The 27,500-nt window shown below is 43.2% G+C and overlaps 1 protein-coding gene across 11 annotated transcripts in view; it reads left to right on the top strand.

The window, feature by feature from the left end:
* Positions 1-27,500, top strand: part of LOC143019304 (uncharacterized) — a 376,276-nt gene that overhangs the window by 108,867 nt on the left and 239,909 nt on the right. The window contains exon 1 of one of the 11 annotated variants that reach the window (XM_076174945.1): positions 1,474-2,677. The exons of the other annotated variants lie outside the window; for them this stretch is intronic. The gene's annotated coding sequence lies outside the window, so the exon portion shown is untranslated. Of the gene's footprint in view, positions 1-1,473; positions 2,678-27,500 lie in introns of those variants that run through there. 11 annotated transcript variants of the gene reach the window in all.

Here is a 27,500-nt window from a genome sequence, read left to right as displayed (position 1 = left end):
CTTTAGGAACTGTTAGGAAAAGTAATCAACAGTCACTCCTGGGAATCGGGAGAGAAGTGCGGGATTCGAACCCGGAACTAAATCATAATATTTCGTGAATTTCGTTGCTAAAGTGGATTTTTGGAAACTTGTTGAGAAGACAACATGAATGGAGACAGAAAATGGTAAATGAACCAAAGACGATGAAGCGGCAGTGTGAAACATGTGATGTAGATAAAAAAAAAGATAAAGAAAATAAGCTTATTTTAATTTTTTGTACATTTCCTTTGATCTCATTTAAGTGTGCTCTCTCTCTCTCTCTCTCTCTCTCTCTGTCTCACACACACACACACACAAACTATATATATATATATACGTATTTACATATATGTGCAGTGTTTTTGTAAACCTCTTCATAGATTTTCCTCACTCAAAAGAGCTTCCCACAGTGTTTAATTCACACGAAATATTAAGACAATCATGTCAGGAAATAAAATACTCATAGAAATTAAGTAGTTGCAATTATCGGTATTTTCTTTAATTTATTGGGCCCACACCAATGCAATTGCAATTTATATATATATATATATATATATATATATATATATATATATATATATATGTATGTATGTATGTATACGTAACGTTGTATCAAAATACCCAAAGAAGAATAAAGATAATCTTAAATATGTTTTGAATTACAATTCCTGTAATAAAGTCACTGTAATTTAATTAACTTCTGATTGATATTAGGAATGTTTACAGTGACTATGTCAACATTCCTAGACATAGATTAAAGAGTCATGTTAATTAAAATGATGTAATTATTTCTTATGAAAAAAATCTACCCTAGCCGTGACCAGGATTCGAACCTGTGATTGACATGCAGTGATTGTTGGTCGCGTGCGTTACCATTAGGGAGGGAAACGCACGCGCGCACACACACACAAACACACACACAAACACACACACACACACACACACACACACACATAAATGAATAAGCAAAAAATATGAAACACACACACACACACACTCACACACACAGAAATTTAATAAGCAAAAAATAAATAGATAACTGAGTGATAAAAAAAATAAATGAGTTGTAATGCTTAGTTAGTCTTACACGTAACACTGACGAACCTACGCATGGAGGCAAGGCCACAACGCGCCTTCAGTGTTACGCAGCTCGAAGCACGGCGAGGTGATGTCTCTGTAGCGAGGCTCTTGCCACTCGATGAGTTTCCATGGCCGCAGTCGGCCCTTACCGTTCCCCAGGCTACCTGCCGCACGCCACCGCTCGCGTCTCGGCCAGAAATATCATCGACCCCATAGAACTTCGTGTTTGGCGTCAGCGAAGCAGGCCCCTGCTGCTTCAAAGATGCTGCTGTTGCTGCTGCTGCTGCAGCTTTGATTATTATTGTTGTTATTGGAACGTCAGTAGCGGCACGGGTCTCATTTAATTGCGGTAGCAGTGATTTGTTTTCATTTGATGTGTGTTAACGGTCGAGGCGTCAGGCATAAAGTGTTTAATAAGCAGACGTGATCAGTTGACGGACGGGGGACGCCATTTTATGCCGCGCTGTTGCGAGCCTCCCGCGTTTGTACCATTCCCACTGGCTCGGTGTGTGTTGTTTGTGTGTGTGTGTGTTGTGTGTACGTGTGTTTCCCTTCTCCCTCCCCCTCCCCCCCACGGTAGAATGCATTGAGCCTTGCACCTCCTCTCTTCACCACATCCTCAGTTGCCTTCTGCCTCTGCTTAAGAAGTTTGAACGCGGCTCGCGTCGCAATTTCTGTGCACACTTCGCCGAGTTAAGCATGTGTCTGGCCGATATACACACCGTTATCTTGCATATGCCACACTGACACAGAAACTTTGTCATGGCTGTTGTGTGGCGGGAGATGGAGTTTCGTTCTATGCTGCTGTAGCAGTGAAAGTGGACTATGGTCGTGTGCTGCTGTAGCATTGGAAATTGGCTTTGCTTGCACGCTGCTGTAGCAGTTGAACTGGACTTGCGTTATAGCCCCTACGGCTTTTAGGTGGGTGACACGTGTTCTTCGTTTTTGTAGCAGGTGCTTATGCAGTGAGAGTGTCTGATGTATTCATTAGTGGAGTGAATATGCCATATCCTTCACAGTGTAGATGACACATGGAAAGTAATTCCCAGTGTTGAAGTAATCTAGTGAAATGACTAGTGATACGGTTGTAGGAGGAGTGTTTAGTGGTGGTTCCACTTGCGGTGGAAGAGTTCACTGAGACACGTGTGAGAAACGTACCCCCTCCCCCTACCCTCCCCCTCTCTCCACACGAGTTGAGAATTGAAATTGATGCGGGAAGCGTATCGTATCGAATCGAGTGACAGCAAGTAGGGAGTGTTCATTCAAGACTCGAAAACTAAGAACATAAAGTTCAGTTAGTTCCTGTTCATGCAAAAATAGGAACAGATTTTGAAGAACAGAGATATGACCTCTGTTCTGAAGAACGGGTCTCTCCGAGTCCACTACTGAACAAGGCCTCTCCTAGCCCTCTTCATGAGATGCAAGTCTGCGCTGACGTTCGCCACACCCTTCCAGCAAACTTCTGTCCCGTCCACCCACTGCTCATTCACCCTTTTCAGAAGGGCAAGTAAGCAGGAGACGATGGAATGAGGTCTTAAAAGGCCAGGGGAAAGTGGAGGGAGCGGCAATAGAGCGAAAGGTAAGGCGGACCCAAATGAGGAGCCTTTGCATACTTAAGTTCCGTTCCGGGTGGTTTTTCAGCCGTTACTCTTCTTGAAAACCGTTGTTTACGTAGACGTGCCGATGTGCACGTGAGCGTGCATATGCAAATAAAGACGTAATTGTGTGGGTGTATGATTGAGTGTTGGTAAAAGCTGCCATGAACTATATGAAAAAATATAAGGTTTTATTAGACCACTCTTCATAAGAAGACTTCCACTGAGGCGTAAAATTAATGATTCAGAAAAGGAGGTCCGTTGTTCCTCAGTTATTGCGTGTGGCCTGTTTATCGATCAAAAGTTGCTCAGCGTGTTTGTCCATTGTAATCTATTGAGAGTATTGGGTAGTGCTTGGTGTAGGAATGTTCACAATGTGACATCACTGATGCTAAAAGAGAGAGAGAGAGAGAATTTTGTTTATTTTAATAAACATTCCCACAAAGTACTGTCCATGAGTTTAGACCTTTTAAACTGGAGTTCCCTTATTCATAATTTTGTGAGATTTGTCTTGATAACCATACGTCATTTTCATCTATCAAACCATTATAGTATTGTGGGAACGCACCTGAAACTTACACCAATAACCTCTTTCATTCATTGAACACCAAGTGACAGGACACTGAAATTGTGAAGTGGGGGAACCTCAACACTCAGGTTATGTTTGGGATACAGTACTCTCAAGGAGGAAACGAGGGTGGAGGCCGTATGTGGTTGAGGCTCACTAAGAGGATCGTGAAGTCCAAGATACCCAAAGAGCAACTGAAATTAATTTTTTGGGTTGCTGGGAAATGCTGAATACATGGCGACACTTAACTTGACTTTCCTTTATCCTTCTAGTAATCATATATTTACCACTTAGGGAGTGCTAAACTACCTAGACCTGACTACAGGGGTCCCCTTGGGGTCGTATAAGGTCAAGAAACGTTGCCATAGAGGCTTGGGAGTGCGGATATCGAAAACTCAATGGTTAGGAGTTCTGATATCGAAAACTAGGAGTATACTAGGACCTATGGACCCATAGTTGCCCATAAATGCCATCAAGATTGTTCACAAACCTAAAACTAGTAGTGGTTAGTGAATGCAAGACGATTTTATTCCGGGTTAGTGTTGTTCAAGAAGTTTAAGAAACAGAAGTACATAAATACGGATCCTGAAGCGAATAGGTTGATAACCCGAGTGCATCCACAAACTATCGCTAGTTTTCGATTCATGGTCCTATTTGTGAACCACTGGCCCACAAAGGCTCATTGAATCATAGGTTGAGAACCACTGCCTTGGATTGTAATGGGTGCCCAGGCATTTCAGGCCTCTAAACAATGACATTCAGGTTCGTGGCCGCATATTTGTTGAGGTATCTCGGCGATCCTCCGTCTACTTCCTCCCGTGGACTCTAGCTGGGCGAGGACGCGGGAAGGCATTGTTGGGAACGGTCGGTTCGGTTAGGGGAGGAACTGTTCAGGTCAGCAAGTTGGAGGTCGACCGTCAGCTGATGAGAGAGGTCCATTCTCTGTGACCCAGGCGGGTGTTGCTTCGGTTGCAGGGTGGAGAGAGAGAGAGAGAAAAAGAAAGAGAAAGAGAGTGAACAGAAAGATGTGTATATGGTGGCATCACCGTTTCGCCAATGAGAAGGAAACGGGAGATGAATGCATGTGTGTGTGTATTTATGTAATGCTGTTCATATACATGCGTGCAAACATACATAATAGTAAAATAAAGGTAGGGGCGATGGGAGAAAAATTAGATTCTATGCTGCTTGCTGACAATGTATTCTGGAATACGTATCCCCGTTCTCTCTCTCTCTCACACACACACAAACACACTCTCTCTCTCTCTCACACATCTCGCATCTTCCAATAATACTTTGAACCATTGTCCTGTATTCCCGTCTCCTTTCGCCAGTCTCTCTCCTGTGACCTTAGCTATTTCTAGCGCTTTTCCACCTTCACTGTGTCCACTGCGTTCGTCAGTTCTTGATTATGTTCGCCACTGTTAACGTCTGTTCTTCCTGAGGATGTTCATTGCATTGGTCACCTCTTGATCGTTTTGTTCGGGTGTTATTTTCAAGAGCTCATGTCATGTTCTCTTCACTTCCTACAGTTGATTGACACCACCATGTCGTTTTCATCTCTGTTCGCTTTCTTACCATATTTGTATCACACCAGATTTGTTTTTATTAATTTACTTGAGTACCGTAGACACCTTTGTTCTTAGTCTTTATTTTTTTTCACATACATCAATTCCATCTTCATGATATTTCCTCCGTAGTCTTTCGCATTCCTCGTATCTACTCAAATAATAAATACTCTACAGCACCCATTTTCATTTTATTTCATTTATATATTTTTGTATGATACTTCTTTCAGTTTTCGCAATATTTTTTAACATCTTAAATTCTCGATCAGCATTTAATATTTCCACTTAACTAATTTTTTTCCATAGCCACTTTGTCATGTTATCCTATCTCTGTATCTCATTGTCCCCTTTTTTGTCCATCTCTCTCTCTCCGTCTCTCTCTATCTCTCTCTCTCTCTCTCTCTCTCTCTCTCTCTCTCTCTCTCTCTCTCTCTCTGTCTCTCTCTCTCTCTCTCTCTCTCTCTCTCTCTCTCTCTCTCTCTCAGTCAAGGGGCTGCCCCATTTTCTGAAAAAAATAATAACATTCTTCTTTTCACTTATCCATCAAAGAATAAACTGAAGATTTCTTGAATCTATCGTCTCTTGTCTTTGTGTATTACTCGTGTCATCCCATTTTCAAAGAAAATATCTTCCGTTAATGATACACAACTTCTATGTGTACCTTCCGCATCTAAATCCCGTAACTATTGATTCTACTTCATTGTCTTTCCCCCCACTTTTTTATTTCATAAAGTCTCATTCATGGCCGCCACTATGTGCACTTCCCTTGCTGAATTGTCAACAAAAAATGTTCCTTCACAACGCCTGTCCTGTCTCGATCCATAGTGTAAACACCCACTAGTACAACACTTTTCTCATCTGTTCAGTTTAACCTATATTGTACTTCAGATTACAATCCTCTATCCCTAGACATTATCTCTCTTCTTCCTGTTCATCGAAGAATCTTCCACTTCTCTGTCGTTCCCTTCATCTTTGTACAGATTTATGTAATGCTGTTGACTAGAACCATGCCAGTGCCAAGCCAAGATAAAAGAGAATGGTTGTTGTCACAGAGAGTCTAGCAAACAAGTCTGTTATGTAAAAGTACTCTGCATTTCATGGAGAACATCACACGGAGACTACGCAAGGGGAACGAAAATCGGAAATTGGCAGATTATGACCCAACAAAAGTAAGAGATAATACTATACAATGAATTTCCGTAGGTACGCACAGACGTACATTTTTGTTTCTCTCACAGTGTGTGTGTGTGTGTGTGTGTGTGTGTGTGTGTGTGTGTGTGTGCGTGTGTGTATTTACCTAGTTGTATTATACGGGAAGGGGAGCTATGCTCGTAGTGACCCGTCTTTGTATCTCTCAGCATCTAGTTTATTAAATTCTTGTATGGTTTTTGCACACATTAATGTTTCGTCCAACAGCACCTGTGTGTGTGTGTGTGTGTGTGTGTGTGTTCATTAAATCATGCAGAAGAACGACCGGAGTCTAAAGACTAGGGATATAAACAAGTTCAATTGAACCGATGATTTGCATGGAAAGGTATTAATGGAACAGATAAAAGTGCAGACAGGAGGTCCGGTGGGAAAGGAGAGGTGGGAGGAGGAGGAGGAGGAAGGGCGTGTTAAAAGAGGAAGAGGATGTGTGGATGACATTTTTGTACTGAAACGGATTAATGCGATGCTTGCGGGGGAAAAGATATATGGCAGACGCTATATGTGGAGTTGGAGGGAAGTCACACACACATACTCACACACACACACACACACACACACACACACACACACACACACACCTCGTGGCGCAGTTGGTAGAGTTCCCGGCTGCCACAACGGAAGTCCAGGTTCGAATCCCGCCCATGGCTGAAATAATTTCAGTATCGCTGCGCTGCGGGTTGTTACTCCAAGGGTGGGGAGTTGTGTGTGTGTGTGTGTGTGTGTGTGTGTGTGTGTGTGTGTGTAAGGTCATACGAGTAGCATTACCCATAGATCAGTCATATACGAGCTCTGAGCTCACTTCCGGGATGGAAATAGCTGTCGATCACATGTCCAACACGTGATTGTAGACCATGGTGAATCACGCGCGCGCGCGCACACACACACACACACACACACACACACACACACACACACACACACACACACACACATATTAAGACCGAACTAATGAAGTCTGTTGTTGAGGTAGCTTCGTGTCATTAAGCTGTAATATTGCATCAACATACGCACTCTGATAGGAATGTATGAATTAGGATGACCGTTGAAGGTTTTGGAATAAAAGTAGGGTATGCTGAAAGTGTGCGTTTGTGTGTGTGTGTGTGTGTTCTCGCGCTGGTTCACCAGATGGATTATTCAAGAAAAAAAAAATCGCATAATCTTCTCTCCCTGCTTATCTCTTCTCTGAAATATATTAAAATGTTGACTAACAAACATTATTTGTCGTAAATAAAGGGATTAGCATTTAGGAATCCTGCGAGTTCCCTCGGCTGAATAAAATCGCCTGGCGACGGTTAGAATAAACGGCGAAAGTGGCAAAACGTGGTGGATGGGTCAGAGCTCTTCTCGCGTACTTCGGCAGTCGCTCGAGGTTGCTAGCGTGACGGGTAGGCTCGTCCGCACACTCCTCCTCGCAGAAACCTCACCTCTCCCCTTTCCCTTTCTCTCCTCCTGTTTCCTCCTCCCCTCTCTAGTTTCGCTCGACACCATTTTCTCTCTTTTCCCCCATATGTGTCCCCTCTCTCTTTTCATCTCTCCTCTACTCTCTACCCTTTCCTTCTTCTCTTCCCCGCCCGCCATCTCTCCATGACTGCTACTCTTATGCTCAACGTTGCTCTCTCTCTCTCTCTCTCTCTCTCTCTCTCTCTCTCTCTCTCTCTCTCTCTCTCTCTCTCTCTCTCTCTCTCTCATATCTTTTCGTTCCTTCTCCCCTTCCCTTTCTCACTGTTATTCCATTCTCCTTCCCACTTTCAATCTCCTCTCTCGATCTACAGTATGCCCTATGCATGACGCATATGCACGTACAACACTGACGTAATACATTTCATTATGTCACACATCCGAGTAAGGACAAACCTACACAGAGAGAAGCGAAGCTTCACACACAACTGCAACCTTTGCCCTACGTGCAGGGGTACAGAACTGCTCTCCCGACATCACACGTTACCGTGAGACCGTGAGGTATTGCAGATTACAGTGATAGAGAACAGTGACGGGAGTGGAGGGGGGGGGGTAGCTGTACAACCTAGCAGGGTCGGGAGCCGGATTTGTGTGATACGCTGTACAACAGTGTGATATAGTCTTACATGGTGTTTACGACTTTGTGAATATGCGTGTGTGTGTATATATACATATGTATATATATATATATATATATATATATATATATATTTATATGCTAATAAGAACACGGGTACGTGTGTTCACTTATGCAAAGTAGACCACTTAGAAAAAGAAACTAACGAAGCAGAGCGCTTTCGTATATTGCATCCAGTGTAAAAAGTACTTTTGCACTGGATGTAATATAGGAAACCGCTCTTGTTTCGTTAACTTTTTTTATAACTGGTCTACTTTGCATATATATATATATATATATATATATATATATATATATATATATATATATATATATATATATATATATGCAAAGTAGACCACTTGGAAAAATAAACTAAGCAGAGCGCTTTCATATGTTACATCTTCAGTGCAAAAAGTACTTTTTGCACTGAAGATGTAATATACGAAAGCGCTCTGCTTCGTTAGTTTCTTTTTCCAAGTGGTCTACTTTGCATAAGTCAACACACGTACCCGGTTCTTATTAGCATGCATATATATATATATATATATATATATATATATATATATATATATACATATATATACATATATATATATATTTAACTTGAAACAAAACTCGTAGACTACAGCCACCTCCTGAAGAAGCCAAGAACTGTACTTGATCTTGACTAAGCTTTCTTGACGTGATTCAGCAGGTTTGCGGTATAGCAGGTGTTGTCCGCAGTCTGTGAACCGCAACCTGTATACACGTGAGGTGCAAGCTAAAGAGGTGTTCGCCCCGTTTTGGTATGCGAGTTCAGATATACATCTCTTTGTCTATACATTCGTTACTTATATATGTGTATATATATATATATATATATATATATATATATATATATATATACACCAACGGCTTTTCCCCCCTTACAAGAGAGGTAGAAAAAAAAAACATAAAATCCGCTCCCACCCATTCCATCCCCACATACTCCACTCCACTCCGCCTCTCCGTCTCCTCATGCAGAAAAAGAGAAAACGGGGAGAAATCCCTTCAGGCTGCATCAACAATATCATTCAGACATACTCCCTCCCCCATCCCCCATCCACTCCTCTCCGTGCATCTCAGCATCATCCGTAAACAACCATTCTCCACTCACCCCTATCTTCTGTCATCTCCCTTCCTTCCTCAACAGACATTCCCCTCTTTCCCAATGCCCCTTATATCCCATCCGTCCATCTCATCCTTGGTCGCTCCCTCATGGTCACTCCTTCCAACTCTGCCTTCCATACATCTTTTACTAATCTTTCTTCACTTATTCTTTCCATGTGTCCAAACCATCCCAATACTCTTTCATCAACCCTATCTCTCAACTCCCATTCCACCCCGCTTTCCTCCTCACCTCGTTTCTCACTCTATCCAGCCTAGTAACCCCTACCATACTTCTCAGGCATTTCATCTCAAACACACTCAAACTCCTGTCTTCCTCTCGTATGTTCCATGTTTCTGCCCCATACAATGCTGTGGGACAATCACTCCATACCATCTCCTGTTAGCATCTATCCTCAAATGTCTACTCCCCCAAGGCACATCTCTCAACCTACATTCTACCTCCACCCCCACTCCTCCCGTTCCTGCCACATTCGCACCCAAGTATCTAAAGCTATCCACTCCCTCCAATCTCTATCCCTTAATACTCATTTCCAGTTTACTGCCACTTTCTCCTCTTGTACATCTCATCACTTTACTTTTACCCATGTTTATATTCAACTTCCTTCTTTCGCACACCTTCCCAAACTCTGTCACTAACTTCCTTAATCCCTTCTCTGATCGTGCCGCAAGCGCAATGTTGTCAGCAAACAACAACTGGCTTATCTCTCATTTTTCCCCATTTTATTTAACCACTTCCAGTCCCCGCCCCATTATCCTTGCCTTTACCGCTCGCACCAAATATCCATGGAATTTGTACATACACACATACACACACACATATAGTGTGTGTGTGTGTGTATTATAATTCACCTGAAGTTATAGCAATTTTGAGTCACACCGGAACATACAGCAATATCTATATGGCGCCAGGATATACAACCAGTTTTGTATTACACCTGAATATACAGTACCTCTTGCATTACACCAGAACTGTGGGCAACTCTTTTATTACACGAATATGGTTTGCAGCAAACACGGCCGATGAATTGAAGAGAATTTTTCAGTATGCATATTCCCCCCACCAGTCCCCCACCCCCCCACTCCCCACTGTGTACCCCACAACCTCCCCTTCCTCCTCCACCCTTACACCCAGGACCAAGCCCTTTCCCCCGAAGGAATCCGCTTGCTTGCCGGATGATGTGGATGAGGGAGGATGATGTCGTTGGGTTTGTGCATGGATGATGATGATGGAGCTGATGCAAGGAGTGGTGATTAGTTAAGGCATGCTGTATCGTTGTTGGTGCTTAACTGTCAAGTTTCCTGTACTCGGTGCAATGTGGGTCTTTACTGCAACGCCCCATGCTTTCAGGCAGGAACTGGTATGGCGAGGGACGAAAGCAATACCGGCCGGCAGTACAGAGAGCCGGTAGTAAGGTGGTGGTGGTGGTGGCGGAGGCAGTGGTGGCGGCAGCAATGGCGGCTACAGACACAGTGACATTGGCAAGGCGTCAACCGCATGTTATTTTTCTGTTCCCACCTCACGGCTGCCGGCTGCCTGCCTGCCTGCCTGCCTCCCGGGCGGCTGGCCGGCTGATGTGATTGGGGGGGCCGGTTGTGGCGACCGTGTGTGTGTGTGCGGTCAGTGTGTGCAGTGACACTTGTTACCCAATTTAAAGACGCAAGGCATCGATGATCCTAAAGATTCTTCTCAAAGTGCGCCCCACTTAAGAACTGCACTTAAGTAGTCTAATTAAATTCATTCATTCGCCACGTGAACGCTTTGCATTTTAGTAGACAGGTCGTAAGTAGCATAACTTGATTCCTTGGTTTTCTATATATAAAAAAAGGGGGGATTGAGGGTGATCTAACTTTTTAGTGACTAATATTTGTCGTGGAAGTCCTGTGGTCACTGCCTACCCACGTGGCGGGCACGAGTACGTGCTGAAGGCCGACTGCACGCCTACCCCAAGACCTTGCAAGTGTTGTGGTTGGAGTATGACTCAGCACATGAGGGACTGGAGGCTGACAGGTGCGGAGAGGTGAGACGAAGTGAGTAAGCAGGTGGAGGTTGTAGGACACCTTCAGCATGCAGGTAATATGGGGTGATTTTTTTCCTATTTTTTTAATATATATATTTTGTTTATTTGTTTCGTTTTTTTGTATGTGTCTTGTTTTCTTTTTTTTTCTGTCGACGCATTATTTAATTTTCTGTTTGATTTTAATTTTTTATTTTATCTTTTTTCCTAGTTTTGTTACTTTGTTTATTTGTTTCGTTTTTTATTGTATTTGTTTGTCTTTTTTTTCTGTGTCCGCATTATTTGTTTGATTTTTGTTTAATTTTATTTTTTATCTTATCATTGTTATTATTATTGTTATTATTATTTTCTCAAGGCGTTATATACGTCAGAATATGGTGACACGAACGTACTTTTTCCAATAATCCTATTGCACTAATACAGGAAGCCACTATTGGTCCCTACATGTTATAATGTAATATTATTTTACTATATATATTATTACACATTATATATCATACCTGATAATATACTTTTACAAGTCTGTAGTGGACATTATACTCTTCAACTCCCAAAAATACATTTAAAAAGATGACAAATTTATTTTACGCCGAAGAAATTATCTGACTATAGTTAAACTCGTTAATGAGGAAGTTTAATAAAATTGCTTAACGCTAGCTGAATCCAGTCAGTCTGCGTTGGAGACGGAAGGAGATAACTGAGGTTAGTTAAACTCATTAATGGAGAGGGTTAACTGAAGTTAGTTAAACTCGTTTCTGAAGGAGTAAAGGATACTAGCGCTCAACCTCAAGCATCTCACGGAACGCCACTGTCTGTTGTTATTGTCCGCATGAGGTACATACACAGACAGAAGATCCTGTCTTGGTCCAGATTAACTAATTATGCTTCTATTAATCAAGATGACTGAAGGGAACTTGATCGTCGTTAAGGCCAAAACAGGTTTAATATACTTCGATGAATCCAATGTCAAGACGTATGAGCACACTCTCCTTCATTTGCGTTCGGCAGTAATCGATTTTCGACCCTCCTCCTCCTCCTCCTCCTCCTCCTCCTCCTCCTCCTCCTCCTCCTCCTCCTCCTCCTCCTCCTCCTCCTCCTCCTCCTCCTCCCCTCCTCCTCCTCCTCCTCCTCCTCCTCCTCCTCCTCCTCCTCCTCCTCCTCCTCCTCCTCCTCCTCTCCTCCTCCTCCTCCTCCTCCTCCTCCTCCCGGTCTCCGAAGTTTGCCAGGATCCTTTTCCGTCCCGAAGTTCTGGTGAGTCCTCAGCCTCGGGGGACGTCAGCCAGGACCTTCGGCGGAAGTTCCAAGGTCGTCTGATGGAACCTTCGAGAGACTTCTACCCCCACACCGGCAGGCAGGGACGGTGGTGGGAGGTGTGTGTGTGTGTGTGTGTGTGTGTGTGTGTGTGTGTGTGTGTGTGTGTGTGTGTGTGTGTTGCATCTTCGATGTTCCTTTCCTGGGGGGGGAGGGGATTGCATCGTTTTGCGATTGCGAACAATTACTTCACAGCCTCTCTCTCTCTCTCTCTCTCTCTCTCTCTCTCTCTCTCTCTCTCTCTCTCTCTCTCTCTCTCTCTCTCTCTCTCTCTCTCTCTCTCTCTCTCTCTCTCTCTCTCTCTCTCTCTCTCTCTCTCTCTCTCCTACTTCCTCTTCTTGTAAGGGTACTGGGCGACCTTGTGATACCTGCCTAGCGACGGATATTGGTTTTCAAAGCTAGTTGTTATGTATTGTAGTTTAAGAACGCTTCTGTTCTTGTGGACAATCTCACGCCGCTGTCGTGTGTAATATGATATACGGGATGGTCAAGGGTGTTGACCTAACATGGGAAAGTTTCCTCCAACCGAATAAAATCGCCTGGCGGTATCGGAATCTGTCATTGTGATATTTTAATTGAGGGACGATTTTTTTTTTTTTTTTTTTTTTTTTTTCTCCAGGAGGAGGAGGGGATGGGTGGTTAGGTTGGGTTCCGACCTCGTTTGTGTTTTTTTTTTTATGACAGGATTTGGTGTCTGTGAAATACGGTAAATCCAAGAAGGAAAGGAGGGACAAGGCTATGTAGACTTCAGTGTAACGTTAGTTACAGCGTAACGTTTGTAGCCCTGTAACGTTATCTAAAGTGTAACGTTAGCAGCGTTAGATGATGTGTAACTTAAGACATCGTGTTAACGTTAGCTAAAGTGTAACGTTAGCACTGTTAGTTAAAGTGTAACGTTAGTAATCGTATAATCGTTAGCTGTTGTGTAACGTTGGCCAAAGGTTAAAGTTAACAACGTTGGCTTATAGTGTAACGTTAGCTTTAGCCGTGTTGGTAAGCTTTTCCAAACAACTGATTGAAATCGTTATGTGATGGTAAAGAGGGTAGGCCTAGGTCCTTGAAGAGAGAGAGGGTGGGGGGAAGGGGAGAGAGAGAGAGTAACTAGTTGTTGACTGTAAAAAGTAGGGGACAAGTATAATAAGTATATATGTAAGAAAGGTAATGTAAGTTTATTAAAGACAAAGTTAACATCATTGAATTTTATTATAGCAATATGAATTTGGAAGCTTGATATTAATTTAATATAGAAGATATGTCTTGGCGACCCCCCCAGGAGGAAAAACACTTCGCGACCAGGCTTGGGTCGCGACCCCAGGGTTGGGAAACAGTGACCTAGATGGAGCCACCTTCACCTAGATAGAGAAATCTTCACCTAGATGAAGCCACCTTCACCTAGATGAAATCGTCTAGTGATTAGTAAGGACAAGATGTAGGAAATCGGACCTCCCGCAAACACAAATTGACGTCGCTTCTCGCGATGCCAACAATGACGTCATATCAGTGACGTCACGTCGGTCTACAAAGAGGTCAATGGGATCTCGGCCTTGTGAGGGATTCACCACGTGCTGGGCGCGTGACCGATAGCTATTTCCCTACCGGACGAGAGTTCAGAACTCGTATATGGCCCGATTTATTGATAACGGTGTGACCTAATGCGTTCGCGCGCGCGCGCGCGCACACACACATACACACACACACACACACACACACACACACACACACACACACACACACACACACACACACACACACACACACACACACACACACAGCCACACACACACACACGTCCAATGTTCTCCATCAGCTTCGATATAGTATGCTCAGTTTCTTGATTTACAGATGAAATTCAATATACAAAACGAAGAAAGCACAAAAAGCGCAGATACAGTTTTGTATATTTCATTACTCCCAAAAACAATTTAGTCCAGCCCCAGACTCCTCCTTGGGACGGACCCAACAACGATGGGCGTCTAAGATCACGTGCTGGACTTGTGATCAACAACTGTTACCCTCCTAGATGAGGGCTCAGAGACTGTAGTTGGACCAATCTGTGGGTAATTGTGTGACCTTACACACCCACGCACGCACACACATACAGCACACAGAGCTACACACACAGACACACACACGACACACACACACACACACACACACACCGGACCGGGGTATCAGCTTGTGATGGTTTTCAGCCCTGAGCGAGGAGTAAACTCAGACCGTTGATAGACGAGTTATCCCCCTCTCTCCCCCCCCAAAAAAAGGGGGGGAAAGGTTATCGATTGGTCAATGATTCCTCTCACTGCAGATAAGCCCCCCCCCCCCAGTCCCTCAGTTGAAAACTCAGCACCGCGAAAGGACAATGGAAATAGGCGCAAGAAGTTACCTTCAGCAGAATAAAATCGCCTAGAGGCTGGTAGATGGAATGCTGAAACCGCAGAACACAATATGAAGGTTGATGTAATATATCGCCTGACGTCTGTTGTCACTTGATTTTTTTTTTTTTTTTTTTTTTTTTTTTAAGTAATGGAGGTGATAACTGGGGAGCGTTATGGTGTAGTTTGCGTTGGGACACAGGTTATCTAGGTTAACCTTAATATATATATATATATGTATATACTGTATATATATATATATATACTGTATATATATATATATACAGTATATACTGTATATATATATATATATATATATATATATATATATATGTATATACTGTATATATATATATATATATATATATATATTTTTTTTTTATTATTTTTTTTTTTTCCCCTGTGGTATTGCTCGGTGAATAAGTTTTTGTATTGACCAGAGTAAAAGCTGCAAAGTAGTGTAATTTCACTGTCGCTACCTTTTTTTCCGTCCTAAAGGATGGATTAAAATAGAGAAGTAAATGTATGAATAGAATATTACCATTGTATTTTCATCCTAACGAATGGGTGAGAATGAATAAGTAAATAGATTAATAGATTTTTACCCAAATAAATAATGAGTGAAATGAATAAAGGTATAAGTAAATATGAGAAATAAAATGGCTTTTATAATGATTTTACCTTATTTGAGTTTGTCATATATAAAACTGCCATCACTATTTTCCCAAAGAATATAAATCCTTTCTAACAAAGAGGAATGAGTGTCTTAATCTCTAAATATACTAATGGTGACAATAGGTATATTTTCTAATATTGATATTTTATGATTTCAGGTAAATATTGTAGGGCTTTGTCCAGTCCCGACAACAACTACGCGACTGGGTGCAGGTGCTATATCTGGATAAACGTGAGCTTCGCCTTCACTTGGTAAGTTGAGCGTGGGCGGGAATTCGATTGGCAATTAGACCCAAGGAGGATTGGTCCATCGCTCTGTTTTACACTAGACCAACTAGTTTTATGAGTTTTATGATGCTCTTCCCGAGTCGATGCTTGGATCTGATCCATTATGAACACGTGTGTGTGTCTGTGCGCAAGTGTGTGTGTGTGTGTGTGTGTGGGTTTAGGTATGTACTGTATACGTGTGAATGGGCGTCTGACCGTGGATTTGTATGAGCTTGCATACGTATGTAGTTTAACACAAAGAGAAACTTATGGTGTTGTACACCATCAAAGTGCCAAGTCTTTATCGCGTGTTGGAGACACGTGTTGTGGTGCCTTATGTTAATTCTCGTCATTACCTTCCAATTAGCTGGACTTGGCTTGCAAACACACTCGTACACACACACACACTCACACACACAAACACACATACACACACATACACACACACACGGTGTGATTCTGAGATATCTCGTTGATTTCACCATGTTTGCTGTTGACGTAATCGAAAGCATAGTTGTGGGTTCGAATCCCGCATTCCTTTCTAATTCCCAGTAGTGGTTGTTACCAGCCTGAACAGTCCAAGCATTTAGGGCCATAGTTACCAGCCTCCTGGTGAAGGTTTCACTAATTTAAATTATTATGAAAGAATTCAGTCTTATAATATGAATATATAATAATGATAATAATAATGATGATGATTGATTCGGTTTAACGTTGCGAATGCACCCAGTCAGGAGACTAGAAAGGTGCCCCTTACAGAGGACTTTGTTGCATGTAATTTAATTAACCATACCCTTGGTCCAACTCGCTGGCGCCAGAGTTCAAACTGCAGTCACCTCAACCTTCGCCGCGAGCAACAGCGCCCTAAACCGCCCGGCCAGCGAGCTTCTATGGCCAAATAATGATAATGATAACAACAATAATGATAATGTGGGTTTGTGTACATTTGCCAGAACAACCTGTATCTTGAATTTTTCAGTAAAATTTGATTTTTCTGTTTCTACCTCCTTTGTGGCTTGGCAAACATTCTGAATGCCTTTCTAGTTCTCTCTACACATTTACTAGAATATCTGTGCATTCGCCACGTTGCAGCATTGGCACAAACAGTCATACACTGAAAGGGAATTGCTGAATGTGATGTGAAAAATAGATTTAATATAATGGCGTCCGCTTGTCTTTGTTGCAATTCTTCCATAAATTTAAGGTAATTTCTTTAGATTGGCCAACCACTTTTAATCACCCTGTATGTGTGAATATGTCTGCACACGCGTGCGCGCACACAAACTTTTATTTTTTGTGTCATCGTATACGAAATGTTTCGTTTGTTTTAGTTTATAATTTTTTTTCCTGCAAATGGAACTGGTAAGTTCAATCAGGTGATGATTAAAAATTTATTTATTATTATTATTATTATTATTATTATTATTATTATTGTTATTATATTTTTTCTAGTTGGAGGTTTTCCTGTGTTTTTACATAGTCATTATTTCTGAATATATTCACAGAATTGTATGTAGTCTTTTAGTACGTTACTTGTGCGGGTAAAATGAATATTTTTTCTGTCGATTCTCAAGTTAATTTGGACAGATTATAAGACCCGAGACTTGATATGGGAATAAAACTGATCCGAACCCCCCCCCCCAAAAAAAAAAAAAAAATATATATATATATATGAATATATTACAAAAAGTTCCAGGAACTTTCATTTTCAGTAAAGTTTCTGGCCCGTTATTTTTATTTTTATTTGTTTATTAATTTATTCATTTTCTCTCTTCCTTTTTTTGATGTATCATAATGGCTGGAGGTAGGGAGGAAGTGTCGCCTAATTTACAGAAAGTCTTAGGAAAGTTTAAATCCTTTATGGGAACATCAAACAGGCACCCGTTGATGCTGTCACATTGTGATTCTTAATTTTCCTCAGATTCTCTTCATTTTCTGTACGTCTCGGAGCCAACCCAGGAATCGAACCTGTGTCAAGTTAGTACACAAGTCAGTACTCAACCACGCAGCCACCAGGGCTAATATCCGAGATATATATAATATTTTGGGGGTGATATTTAGACAGAAAATGACACTTGGCAATTCTTAGGACCTTTTTGCAGAGATGCCAGACAACGCTTGACTGTCACAAGGACTTTGTCACTAAAAGCTTTCTTGTTAGTACATCACGTGACTCTAAGGTCGCCCCCTGGGTGCATGGGGAAAACACGCTCTGCCTGTGTGTGACACACTGACTGACAGAGCTTATTTCGTAATAGTAATAGTAGCATTCGGATTTGAGGTGAATAGGTATTTAGGTAACAGTGCGGTGTGGGCTTAGATGGTTCTTTATATATATATATAAACCACTGTTCACTTTCATTCTAAGCCATCAACATCGAGAAACTCGAGGAGGCCAACATGCAGAAATTGAAACGTGGTACAGCCAGCGCTAGCACGTTATACAAAACTGATTCCAAATATCAAAAATAAATCATACGAAAATCGACTTAAGCACATGAATCTGTTTTCCCTAAAAAAGCGTAGACTCAGAGGTGACTTGATACAGGTCTTTAAGATTTTAAAGGGAATTGACAACATCAAAAGTGACCAAATTTTCACATTGAATGAGAATCAGACAAGAAACAATGGTCTCAAACTGTCCGGAAATAGATTCAATTTGGAAGTAGGTAGAAACAACTTTGCCAACCGTGTAGTTAATGAATGGAATAAACTTCCTGCACAGGTAGTGCAATGTAGTTCAGTTCGAAGCTTTAAGAATCATTTAGATAAATACCTAAGTAAGATGCTGTAATGATTATAATTTATGTTATATTATTTGTTTTTGTTTTGTTATAATTTGTCTGTCTGATTTTCATTTATTATTAGTTATATGTCAATTTATTATCATTTACTATTTACCTGTTTGTTTGTTATTCAGCTATACCAATGCATTTATTTATGTATTTTAATTGTTATTTACATTGTTATAGTTTTAATTTATTATTAATATGATTTTTTTTTTTTTTTTTTTTTTTTGCATCCGACCTAGATATTGATCATAAGGTCTCCTGTCGTCATGCTTTGCCTTTGTATTCCTTTGTAATATATATATATATATATATATATATATATATATATTTTTTTTTTTTTTTTTTTTGGGGGGGGGGGGTTGGTACGGACGGGAGATGGTGATGGGACTGAAAGGTTCATTCGTTTTTTTGTTTTGTTTTTTTTCCAAGTTGCTTCATAGAGATATTTCATTTCACCATTCTGCTTTGCCCTGCAGTCCATGTGCATATTTGCAATCGTATTAGGTAACACATAGAAACGGTTATGGAAAAAAAACAAGAGTTTTGTAATAACATAGTGTATATGTCAGCAAACACTATGTTATCACATAACACATACGAAAACAAGATGATATTATCAAAACCCATTTTTGTTATGATGGTTATTGGAAGAAGGAAGGCAGGGGTTGTGCCCCCCCCCGAAATTATATATGTGTGTGTGTGTGTGTATATATATATATATATATATATAATGTATATATATATATATATATGAAAGGTAACCACTAATGAAAAACGACCGGAGCAAAGCACTTTCGTATATTACATCTTCAGTGCACTGAAGATGTAATACACGAAAGTGCTCTGCTTCGGTCGTTTCTTTTCATGAGTACCTTCCATCTGGGGAACACACAATTCTAGTGTTATTATTGCGTATATATATATATATGTATGTATATATATTAGAGGTGAAAAATGTAATCCCACATTTGTCAAACACGTGAAAACCACTAAAGAGGATTGCAGTTTGCAATCGAAATATATAGATTCCCTGTCTCTAGCCTTTTTTACTCCAACAATGGTTTTCACGTGATATATATATGTATATATATATATATATATATATATATGTATATATATATATATATATATATATATTCCCTCTTTTTCCTTGCTCTTCACGTATCTCTTCTTCACCGTCTTCCTTCTTTATGGGGACGACTATAATGTACACGTTTTGCGATATTCATCGTTTTATGTCAAGGTCGTTATAGTTGACGTGGTCGGCAATGATCGTGACTGGCGTTGCAACGATGACGCTGTGACGTGTCACCGTGTTCGAGTGCTCTCTCTCTCTCTCTTGTCTTTCTCTTTCTCTTTTCAACTGAAGGTTTTGTACTGCTAAGGAGAAGCAGTTTCAGCCTACCCTTGGATAAATAAAGCCGTCTGGGTTTAGCCAGAGTCAAGTATGCCAAGGGTTTCGTCGGTACGAGTGGGCTGTTCCCGTAATGATGGTCACGTGACTTTGTGGATAATTAAGAACCTCATGCACGATACGCGCTTTGCATGGGTACGCGTGTGTATGTGTGTGTGTGTGTGTGTGTTTTCTGCGGACGTTGCTTCAAATTGTTCTATTATTAGGTCGTATATATTTGTCCTGGTAATCGCCAGATGATTTTATTCGGTTGAAAGCAAAAAATAAACCATATAAATGCTGATCATAGTGAGAGTGGACGCCAGGAGACGCTAAGCTGTGGTCTGAGTCGCCACCTTTGCCCCGTGTGTGAGTGAAAGTCGTTGGTAATCGAACCCGGGTCTTCGTAGTACCGAGTCGAGGTCGGGTACCAACGCGCCACGGCGCCATGTGTTATAATGTTCCTTCTGGCGCCGGCGCCGAAGCCTCGGGTGCAGGCTCCTGCTGCAGAGAGAGGTACACGTCCATGATAAGGTCCATCTTGGTGGTTACTACCATTGACGTTACCATGGCAACGCTTATAGTGACCTTCGCAGGAGCTGGAACTATAGTGACGGTTGCTATGGAAACAGCTTGATGACTTAGATCGAAATAAAGGAGAACAGGAAATGTATTGAAAGAGATAGGCGGGGGAGGCGAGGTGGAGTGGGGGTGGGAGGGGGGCAGAGAGCCGGGGTGGATGGGGAGAAGGCAGTGGTTAAAGGGGAGATGGCTAGAGGAAGGGGGGACGCGTGGTAGAGTGCGAGAGTGAAGGGCCGTCAATAAGTAGAAAGGAGAAAAGGGAAGGAAGAGGAGGAGGAGGAGGAGAGGACGAAGAGAGCAAGTGCAGAAAAGATACGTGGACGTAGAAAGGAAAATAAGAAAAAGGAGGAGGAGGAGAAGAATAGGAAGGAGAAAAGTGTAGAAAAGAAAACAGAAAGAGTGATGAAACAAAAAAGGAGAAGGGGAAGAAGCAGAATTGGAAAGGAAGCGTGTAGAAAGAGAAGGAGGAGAAGAAGTATAATTGGAAGAGAAGGGAAAAGAGGACGAAGAAGAAGAAGAAGAAAAAAAGCACAAGAGCCAAAATTGGAATAAAAATGCAAGTAGGAATATTGACGAAGAGAACGGAAAGGAAGATGGAAAAGAGGGGTGAGCAGGAATGGAAGTATCAAGTTAGCAGAAGGGACAGGGAAGATTGTACGAGTTATGAGGGGAAGGGAAAGGAAGGGGAGAAAGGAAAGGGCGTAACCATTTGGTTTGCAAACGAGACTGAAGAACGAGTCGATTAGGATACCTCCCCCCCCCCCCGGTTCTACACGAAAAGTTTCTTCATAGTATTTTGACCGGCTCCAGGGGTTTTTATTCGACCAAGGACGAACTACCTAGGGAATGATGGAAGTCGAGGAACCTATTTATGTCCTGAACCTGCACCCCCCCTACACCCCATCAGCTGAATGAAATGATTTGTCATCTGTAAGGAGTGTCAACGATATAAAGTGACATGATATATATATTTATTTATTTATTTATTTTTTATTTTTTTGTCAAGGCCAGGTGATTTTGTTCATGTGAAAGTCGCCTCATGTACGAAGGTGAGGGAAGACCAGAGATCCTCATCCTCCCCAGGGCCTGGCCCTAGACTGACTGGAACCGTTTGGCAGCAGCAGCAGGAACAAAAGTTCTAAAAAGTGTTCCGTGATGTTGAAGACATAGTAGTGAGAGTGAAGGATACGGGTGTTGTGTCGCGGCCAGAACAGTTCCAGATCTGCAGCCGAGGACCTAATCGATAGAAGTACCCCATCAGGGTAGAGTTCGACCGCGAATGAAACTGCCTGGCACGTGGCACCGGACAGTCGACAGAGGGCAGCATGGCACTGAGGCCGCGAAGGCATTAAAGGAGAGAGGGAGAGAGAGAGAGAGAGAGCGTGGCCTCGTGTGCGACGTAAAGAGAAAAGAGGAAGGAGTAGGACGGTAAAGGAGAGAAGGTAGTGGTGGTGTATGAGGGTTTGGTTCCTTCTCCAGGTTGACGGGAATTTCGGTGGGTGGATGCAAGAACAAGAACAGAGGTGGATGATTGTGCACAAGAGGGTTTGGTGGCGAGGTCGGGGGTGGAGGGAGGAGGGGGAGCACCGGGAACCGAGAGGAGAAGAAGGCGAATAATACTCTCTTGATAGGCGGGGAGAGGGAGGGAAAGCAGGAACGAAGAGAGGACGGAGTGGAGGTGTGGGAGGAAGAGGAGGAGGAGGAGAAGGAGGCCCACGTTGCAAGCATAGACGCACAGCAACAACATGAGAGAGTTGGGTACATGAGTTGCTTGCCCAACTGCCACCTCTGCTTGCATTGCTTGCTTGTTTGCTGGTCTGTTTGTCTCTGTCGATCCCCTTTCGTCTCTACCGTACTTACGCCCCTCTGCTTCCGGAGGCATCTTCCGATGGTTCGGACCCATCCAGGTCTGCCTGTCTGCCTCTTTACCTATCTGCTAGCCTACACGCATGCCTGCCTGCCTGCCTGCATCTGCTTCCCTGTTTGTCTGCCTGCCTGCCTTGTTTGCTTGTCCACATGCTTGTTTACCTGCCTGCGTACTAACCAGCCTACCACAGCCTACCAATCTGTCAACCATTCTTCCAGCCAACCTGCCAACAACCAGGTAGCCAGCCTACCCTAGCCTACCCACCGGCCTACCCTGAGAGAGTATTTCTTTGCGGGTGGTGGGTGGGTGCGGATAGCCCACCGTCACCAAACTGATACAGAGCCTAATCCAGTCCCTAATGTAACCCTTCTTGGCACAACCTCCTCCTCTTCTCCGCCCTCCTCGCCTTCCTCCTATTCCTCCTCCTCCTCCTCCTCTTCTTCTTCCTCCTCTTCCTCCTCTCCCTCTTCCTCGTCCTCCTCCTCCTCCTCTTCTTCCTCCTCCTCGTCCTCCTCCTTCTCCTGTTCTTCCTCCTCCTCCTCGTCCACTTCTTCCTCCTCGTCCTCGTCCTCCTCTTCCTCCTCTTCTTCGTCCTCCATGCCCTCCCCTCTTCCTCCTCGTCCTCCTCCTCCTCGCCGGCCAAAAGTAAAACCCCACCCTTGCGCTCCGTGCGAGCCTTGGAAGTGGGGGGAGGGGGGAGGGGGGACGGTTACGGGGGTTGGGGGGAGGGGGAGGGAAGACCCCACCCAGCCCCACGTGGCTCCGCCAGTGTATGCGCACGCGCCTAGCCTGTGTGTGTATGTGTATGCGTGTGTGTCTTCGTTTTGCAGTTGCATGATTGTGGAGATATTGAAAGGAATGGGCGAATAAGAGACATTGAAGGCAGTGGGGGCAGGATATGGGGTTAGCAGGTTAAAAGTAGAAGGGATAGGGGATAGGGGGTTATGGATAGGGGGGAGGGGGAAGGGGTACAAGGGTCAGGGGGTGAAGTGAAATCTCCTAGCACTGTTTTCATCCGTTAATCATTATTTGCCTACTTCCTTCTCCTCTTCCTCCCCTTCCTCCTCTTCCTCTTCCTCCTCTTCCTCCTTCTCCTTTCCCATCTCCCTGTTTCACCTTCTCTTGCCCCTCATTTTCCAACTCATTTTCCTCTTTCTCATTTTCCTCCTCCTCCTCCTCCATTTTCCTCCTCTCCTCTTCCTCTTCTTCCTCCTCCTCTTCTTCCTCGCTCATCTATCTAACCCTTTCCCGTCCTAATCGAGTTCGATATCTTGTCAGTCGTCGTCAACACCATCATAGAGATGCTTTAGGGGACGTAGGGGGGAGGGGGAAGAAAGGACGGGCCGGGGGGAGGAAGAGAATTAACTCGAGGAATGGGTGATGAAAAAACGTAAGAAAAGGCACAAAAAAAGACAAGAAGAAAGAAAAGATAAAAGAAAAAGACAGAGTGAGAAAGAAAAGAGAAAGAAAAAGACAGAGGAAGAAAGAAAAGAGAAAAGAAAAAGACAGAGATGAAGAAAGAAAAGAGAAAAAGCAGAAGACGAAAATAAAGAAGGGGAAAGAAGTCGATAAGAAGAAAGAGAGAAGAAGGGGGAAGGAAAGGAAAAATAAAAGAGGAAGAAGAGATCAAATACGAAGAAAATGGTGGAAGTAAAAGAAGGGAAAGGAGGAAGCCTCAGTAAGTCGAAAGGAAAGCAAAGGGAGGAAGAGAGAGGAAGAGGTAGGGAGGAGAGAGAGATGTGGATCGAAACGAGCCGGTTGATGGAATGGAAATGAAGAAACGAAAATGAAAGAAGCAGGAAGAGAGAGAGAGAGAGAGAGAGAGAGGAGGGAAACAGGAGGAGGAGAGGATATGAAGAATGGAGACGGGGAAAGGGTCGAGGAAAGAGAGAAAGACGATGCGAGAAAGGGCCGGGTCGGAGGGGAGGAGTAGGTGGCGTATGCCGGGCTGGAAGCGGAGGAGACGGAGGGGGAAGAGGAGGCGTTGCTGGTGGTGGCGGTGGAGGAGGAGAAGGAGGAGGAGGGAGGACGGAGAAAGGAGGTTAGTGGTGAGGGGGTTGCTTGGGTGAGATGACACAGCGATGGTCTCCGGTTTGGGGGTTGGAGTGGGCTATTGGGGGTTATGGCGCCGGCGGCGGCGGCGGCGGTGGAAGCATCCAGGGGGCGGGGAGCGAGTCGCGCATGCGTCCCGCGTGCTTTCTCTCCCCCCCCCTCTCTCCCCCCCTTCCCTCTCCCCCACGCGTATGCTTGACGGGCGTGTGCGTAATCGATGCTTGCCAAAGCCAACGTGTTTGCATTCCGGGGCGTATATGTGCCATCTTCGACGTATGCGTTGCCCTAAAGTAAGGACTTATGAGTCTCTGTTTCGTGGTGTGCGTAACGCCGGCTACTTTCTCCACCATCTTGCGTACGTACGCCCAGAGAGTTACGCTATTATTAGTATCTTGGCAGACACGTGTGGGTCTCTTTTGAATTCGTGAATCTGTCACTGCGTATATTTAATACGCATTCACCAACCTCTTACCGTTTGCTCTAGTGTATACGCTTGCATACCAACGGCATGTATGCATGAGTTCCGGGGGTATGGTTCGCGCGTGTGTGTTCACCTAAGTTTATTTAACTGATTTTATTATATAGGTAAGAAGCAACATTCAGAGGCTGTCTGTTGATCCCCAAAATCATCGTACCTAGTTTCAGATTGGTGCGATTGTAATTCATTTGTATTTATCTAATTGCAGAGTGCAGGAAAGGAGCAACGCTCCTAAGGTCCTTTCTCTTGCCTTCCAATGATCATAACTTGTTTCAAATTGTGTGTGTGTGTGTGTGCGCGCGCGTGTGTGTGTGTGCGTATGGCAAAAACCCAGCGTGCTTCACGTGTTTTTAATGTAATGTGTTTACGCAAAGTGTTTATTTTTAGAAAGACGTATGCGTTCGAAGTCTCCATAGGGTACCTGGGCCCACGCCGCCGCTCAAGCGATTCGTCGAACACCGTTGAACTATTCTGTAGTGATTTTCGTGCCTCGTTAGATGTTGCACGCACGTATAAATATTTGCATGTATATATATATATATATGATATATATATATATATATATATATATATATATATATATATATATATATATATATATATATATATATATATATATATATATGATATTGTATTGTAGGTTGGCGTCTCCATATAATGTATCAATCACATGTTTACTCTGTATGTGTGATTCATCACGGTCTTGAATCACGTGCGACTCGTGATCAACAGCTATTAATCTTCCGGATGAGAGCTCAGAGATAATATATGGATATGTGGGTAATTCACTTTGCACACATACACACGCCTACACACACGTACACACAACCCCTTGCCCAACAGAGCTGGGGTGCTGGCTTGCCGTGTTGTGATGATTTTCAGCACAGGGTGAGGACTCGAACTCAGATCACTGAATTACTAGTCGAGCACGGGATCACCACACCAACAATTGTGTGTGTGTGTGTGTGTGTGTGTGTGTGTGTGTTTGTGTTTGTTTTTGTGCCTGTGAATAGTATGTCTACCATGCAGTTAACTTTATATTTTCCACTATATCATTTCATTTTTTCTCTCGCTTCTCGTGATGATGCAGAATGATTCTGTAAAGAGTATTGTTGCCTCAAGATGTACGGCTCCTTAGTAGTCGGCAACGGTCAACGGTCCGTCCCTTAAAAAGCTCCTTTGGGGAAATGATGGAATGTTGTTTGTGCTGTATTAATGTGATTTTGTTTTTGTGTTTCCGGTTAATAGTGAGAGGTTTGGAGCTGCCACCGGTTGTCAATTCTCTTTATGTGAGGAAGAGAGAAGAGAGTCAAAGGTGAGAGAAAGAGAGAGAGAAAGTCATAGTCCCAGTCTGTGGACCGATTCCCAAAAGGAAGTGAGGATATCAACTCTGAGGACGAACGTCAAGGAGCTGATCCTCTCCGACACCCCTCTTAGAGGACCATCGCATGGCAGGTACCCAGCATTTGCCCTGAGGGATTCAATTTCTTGCACAGACGACCCCAATGGGAGAGCCTCGAACCCTGTCACATGCAGTCACGGGCGGGAACACGCCTGTCGACCACATAGCTTCGTGTGCTTGCGAGCGTGGGAGGGGAAGAAAGGGAAAGGCCGACCGACAGAGGTGATGCGTTGTTGTTGTTGTTGTTGTTGTTCCCGGAGGATAGAATCGCTGATGAAGTGCCGGCGACGAAATGCAAACGAAGTCCCCCACGAAATCCCTTGATGCCTTTTTACACAATGAGCGTGCCGGGGGACGGGGGTTAGTACCGTGGTGTGTTGATTCGATCGATACCAGTACGTGACTGAAAGCATGTGGACGCAAATGCATTTTGAAAGAGAGAGAGAGGGGGGGGAGGGTAGGAAGTGAGAAAAGGGAAGGTTGCATGTTTCATTTAAAAACTCCTTGTATGCTATTTATTTCTTTCCTCTCTTCTCCGTTTTCTTCTTCTTAGTTTTCAATAAAGTATGCGCATTGCATCTTCGTATAGGGTTATAGGGTATTGGGTGCATAAGTATCATGCTGTCAATATTTTAGGGACGTTAATAGTGCCCCTACGGACCAAAGTCAAGTAAGCATTCTCTTGTGTTTGGAAAATAACCTACACTCAAAAAATACTGATCATTTTTGGATCACAGGAAGAATCGTCACATCAGACTTCGACAAGGTGACAATTCTTCATGTGGGCCAGCCTGGGTTTACGATTCTTGGGTTGTATAAGTTGATGGCAATAAGCATGACCCTCATTCAACCTAACCTAATCTTTATTCCAATGTTGATATTCGGTCGTACTGGGGTGACAATTCTTTAGGCGGGATCTCATGGGGTGACAATTGTTCACGTTGATCCTCTTTTCTGACGCCTTTCTCAAGTAAGATATCCTGAACCACTTCGATGAGTCCAACTCTTTGGTGCCCAAAGATAGAAGCTC

The sequence above is a fragment of the Oratosquilla oratoria genome, chromosome 37, assembly GCF_046742065.1.
Source record: "Oratosquilla oratoria isolate Oo_2021 chromosome 37, ASM4674206v1, whole genome shotgun sequence".
Classification (NCBI taxonomy): domain Eukaryota; kingdom Metazoa; phylum Arthropoda; class Malacostraca; order Stomatopoda; family Squillidae; genus Oratosquilla; species Oratosquilla oratoria.
This window is presented reverse-complemented; position numbering and strand designations above follow the sequence as displayed.